Here is a 5,437-nt window from a genome sequence, read left to right on the forward strand (position 1 = left end):
CTGTGTGTACTCAATAAACGGAGCTTGATCAGAACACTGTCTTGCTCCCTTTCTTCGTGTTCCTTGTTTGTCATTCTTTCTAGGACCCCCACTCGTCGTGCCACTGTAGAAGTGTCCTGCAGGTCGGGACAAAGTACATTTATATGATTTATTACATTTATTGACTTATGAATATTGAATCATTCTTTGCATCTCTGGGAAAAAGCTGGCTTTATTATGGTGGATGATCTCTGCGATGTGTGTCTGTATGTGGTTTGTATTTTCTTGAGAATCTTTACATCTATATTGATTAAGGATATGGGCCTATATTTTTCTCTCTTTTTCTTTTTTGTTTTTTTTTTTGTTGTTGTTGTTATGTCTTTACCTGGTTTTGGTATTTGATGATACTGGTTTCATAGGAGTTATAGAGTTCTCTCCCTGTTTCTATATTTTTGAATAATTTAAGAAGTATTGGTTGTAGATCTTCTTCAAATGTCTGGTAACATTCTGCTGTGGCTCGACCTGGGCCTGGGCTTTTTATAGTTTGGAAGCTTTTCATTACTGTTTCAATTTCCTTATTTGTTAAGAGTCTGCTTAAGCTATTGATCTCTTCTTGATTAACTTTTGTGGTTTACATGAATATAGAAATCCATTAATTTCTTTTTAGATTTTCAAATTTATTGGAACATGGATTTTTGAAATATTCCTTTACAATGTATGTGTATCTGCTACAAAGTTCCCCTTTTCATTTCTAATTTTGTTAATTTTTATTTCATTTCCCTTTCTTTTGGTTAACCTGGATAATGGTCTATCTTGTTTAAGTTTTCAAAGAACCATCTCTGAAATTCATTGATTCTTGTGTTGCTTTCTTTGTTTCTATTTCATTAATTTCTGCTTTTATTTTTGTTATTTAATCTCATATCCTAATTTTGGGTTTGGTTTGTTCTTTACTTTTCAGTCTTGAGTTATTCTGTTAAGTCATTTATATATTCTCCTTCTAATTTTTTTAATGTAGTCACTTAGAGATATAAACTTCCCTCTTAGGACTGATTTTAAAATGTTCCATAGAATTTGTGTTGCTTTGTGATTTTCATTTAGTTCCAGGAAATATTTTATTTCTTAATTTCTTCTTTTACCAATTCATTATTCAGGAGTGTGCTGTTGAACCTCCATAATTTCATGTTGTTTAATCTCCACTAGTTACTACAGATTCTTTGTTGTTTGATAGAATGTATATCCTTTTTTACTTGTTAAGGTATCTGTATATGTGGTCAACTTTGGAGGAACTTTCATGGGCTTGTGAGTGGACAGTATTGTCTTTGGTGCCAGGGTGGGTGGAATATTCTGTAGATGTAAGATGTTGTTGAATTCAGATGTCTCTCTGTTTATTCTTTGTTCAACTGACCTGTCTATTGGAGATAGTGGGGTACTGAAGTCACCTACTGTACTGAGTTGGGGTTAATCTGTTTTTTATAGTATTGTAGCACTGTTTCCATGAAACTGGGTATACAAAAGTTTGGTGCACATATGCTCATGATTGTAATGTCTTCTTGGTAGATTGTTCCTTTGATTAGAATGAAGTGCCATGCTTCATCTCTTCTGATTAGTTTTAATTTGACTTCTATATTGTCAGATATTGGAATTGCAACAATTGCTTGTTTCTTACTGACATTTGCTTGGAATATCTTTTCCATCCTTTCAGCCTATGGTAGTGCCTATTCTTGAGATGGATTTCTTGAAAAGAACAAAAAGATGGATTTTCTTTCTTAATGCATTCCATTAGCCCATTTATTTTGACTGTTGTTTGTCCAATGGAAAATTTTATTTTCCTTTGTTTAGTTGAATTTTGGTTCTTTTTTTATTGTTTATTTAGCTTGGTTGATTTTTGCTCAGGTATGAAAAGTTAGTTGGTGTGGGCTTCAGGATATTTCAGGGAAGTAGGATGGTCTGGATAGTTGGTATGTCAGGGTAGCAGGGAGACCAGTCTGTGTGGGCAGATCAGAAGGTCAGGGAAAGATGGGAGTTGGGAAAGCTTGTGGATGGTCTAACAAACCATGCTAGAGGATTAAGATAACCTGGATTAGGAACATAGTCCAAACATCTTCCAATAAGCAAGAGAAGGCCTGGGTCCAAGGCTAGCAGGGAACAGGTTGAAGGACTATATTGGAGGTATTCAGGCTTCAGGGAAATCAAGATGCAGTGGGCAGGATCTGACTTACCAGATAGTAGGAGGCAGATCAGGGGATGAGGGGCAGGTGGTGGTGGAGACATCATGTGGAGGGCCTAACAACCTATGCTACAGGATTTAGCTAGTCTGGGTTAGGAAACTACTCCAGAGATCTTGGGTGGATGGGCAAGAGCCAGCCTGGGCCCAAGGATAGCAGGGGTACAAGGTGAGAGTGGATAGACTGGAGGTGTTCAGCCTGCAGGGGAACCTAAAAGCACCAAAATTAAACAAAAGACAAACAACTTGAACACACATGTTAAAAATAAGGAAACTGAAACAGTAATACAAAGGTTCCTGACTAAAATCAGCCCAAGCCCAAATGGATTCACAGCATAATTTTTAGCAGCCCTTTAATGAAGGTCTACAACTAATACTGCTTAAATAATATAGGAAGACAGAAACAGAAGGAGAACGTGAAAACTCCTTCTATGAAGTGAGTATTATCATATTACTCAAACCAGGTAAAGACTCAGCAAAAAGAAAACTAAAGGTCAATATCCCTAATGAGCATAGATGCAAAAATTCTCAAAAAATTTAATGAGGTCCCACTTAATGATTGTTTACTTCAAGGCCCGAGCAGCTGGTGTCTGATTTAGAAAGTCCTATCTTACACCTATACCTTGGAGAGTTCTGCCTATGTATTCTTCTAGAAATTTCTGAATTTCAGTGTTTATATTGAAGTCTTTGATCCATTTGGAATTGACTTATCTTGAAGGTCCTAATAGAAATTACCATGTCCTAAAAGGATAATATAAATTACCTAATATAAATTACATATCCTAAAAGGACACTACTTTTCAGGACTGACTGAAGTGAAATCCAGGGACTTGTCAATGTATGGGAGTATGGGTGTATACATTTGAAAGAATGCAATATCGCACCTTTCATATCTCTCTTACTGAATCAAACAACCCAAACAGATGCAAAGTAATTTCCCTGGAAATTACAGAGGAATGCAATCAAGAAACACATATATGGTGTTACCTTAGGAAGAGGTTTGGCAGGTTAGCAGTGAAATCCTCCAACAAATTCAAAATTTGGTAAGAAGGGGTGAGGAAATTCCAAGTCCAAATATGTTTGAATGAGCCACACATCTGCTTTTCTCATCAATGCAGATAATTTTGTGGGTCTTCCTGTAAGAATGGTCAGGACTCCTACATTAAACTTCAGCCACCCATGGCTCAGGGCCCATCACAGAAGAGGGGGCAGAAATTTTGTAAGAGTCAGAAAGGAGGTGTATGACTATATGGAAACAGAGTCCTACAAGCTCCTGGGTCCCTGCACATATGAATCTATGACAATGGTGTCAGCATACAAAAGTCCATGCGAAATCAGGCAGACAAAAACGCAGCATAGAACTGGAGAAATGAACAACAGAACCCAATCTCAGTTGAGGAAACATTTATAACTGATTACTATTGGATGAGGAAGAGCTGGTCTTTCTAAAACAAGAGAATCTAGATAGGTTGACCAGACTTCAGTGGATAGACTTGCACAGGGGAAAGTCTGGGGACACTGACTTGATACAATGGGCCTTAATATGGATGACAGAGTATTTGGGTTCCAGTGGAGGTGGGGGTGGGCTGTGGGAGCACACTGGTGGGGACAGGGATATAAAGATGATTAAGAATCTTTGAGATATTGTGTATAAAATGCATAAAAAGTCAATAAAAAATTTTAAAAAATAAAAAATACAGAGTAATGTGAGAATTTTGTCTGGAACATAGCATGTGATTTCCGAAGATTATTTGAAACAATACAGCCAAGCTCTTCAAATACTTGAATGTTGATTAATTATATATATATACATAAATATACATAAATCACATTGTATCACAACTTCAAAATAACAGCTGTTCATTTATAAGCTTAGTACTATAATCATTGGATCCTATCACACTTTTAAAATAGCTTTCATAGAGTATTTCACACTCACATTCATGGAAGTAGTAAGTCTGAATTTCATAGTAACAATGAAATACAGAGCATACCCGGAACTTCACTATAAAACTGATTCCACTTCTTCTCATTAAATGTTTAGAAACAAAACTCAAAGTATAGAACATGCATTATATTCTTTACCCTCTCCACAACTGTCACTCAGTCACTTAAATCTGAGAAAACAACTAGCACATATGAAGGAGGAAGTGCAAGTCCCCCACTATTTTTTTCACATGTGTATCCAGGACAGAAGTGAGAAGTGTACATGAATGTTATTTAAAACTTCAGCCAGCAGCTCACCACCGGAACAAATTACAGCTGAGAAAACAACATCAAACTTTGATTCCTGTAGTTTTTTTTAAAAGACTCTTGTTCCTAACAGCTGCTTTGCATAAATTTTCACAAATATCAGAAGATTCACTAATAGCCTTTTGAAATTGTGAATATGTATAAACAATATTTTCCATAATCATTTATCCATTTAATTATGAATTTTGCAATACTGTATTCCAGATCCTCTTTCCTCATAGGGGGAAAATCTCAAATTTAATAGTAGATGATTTGCTGAGATCAAGGATGGATACTGAAGATGTCAGAACAGTTACTTCATGACCTCTCTCAACTAGTCCATCCATCCAGAATTATCTTCATATTGATCCAATGTCTGTAATCCCTGCACCACACCAGCACTTTTCAAGTTCCAGATCTGAAGTAGCATATCAACTGTGTCAAGAAGACTAAAGACCATTTCACAGACATCTTGCTTCAATGCAATGCTTTCTGCATTTACCATTACTCTCTGCAACTTTCCATGCTTATATGTAAAGACAAATGAATCAAGAAGTTAACACATAACTTCTACAATTCAAAGTACAGGAATAAGATGATAAGCCTGATCATGTGATTTCACATGCAAATAAATACATGGAACTTGAATTCATGGTAACGAAATCTTGTTTGTCTCCTTTATTTTTGAACTGTGTATTATTGAGCAAGATAGAATAGCTTTTTCTGTGCCAGTTACATCTCTTAACTATCACATTTCAGAGTCATATTGAAAATTTCAGCAACTGAGAAACTTTTGCTTCTGTAGTGTCCTGATCTAAGAGTAAGGAACAAAGAATGATACTGTTGAATCAGCATTTTTCAAACAGGGTATTTTTTAAATTGTTTTGTATATATGATACACTATGCTATGCAGTTAGTTACTCCAAATTATCATGTTCCATTCTGTTGGAAAGAACTTCCAACAAACAGCAGTGAGACTTGTGAATATCTACATATAGAACT

At 35.8% G+C, this 5,437-nt stretch overlaps 1 pseudogene; it reads right to left on the minus strand.

The window, feature by feature from the left end:
* LOC103731302 overlaps window positions 1-4,906 on the minus strand; it is a 5,750-nt pseudogene extending 844 nt beyond the window's left edge.
* Between the last annotated feature and the right edge of the window lie 531 nt (window positions 4,907-5,437).

This window comes from Nannospalax galili, unplaced genomic scaffold (genome assembly GCF_000622305.1).
Source record: "Nannospalax galili isolate Female #2095 unplaced genomic scaffold, S.galili_v1.0 scaffold50, whole genome shotgun sequence".
In the NCBI taxonomy this organism is placed as follows: domain Eukaryota; kingdom Metazoa; phylum Chordata; class Mammalia; order Rodentia; family Spalacidae; genus Nannospalax; species Nannospalax galili.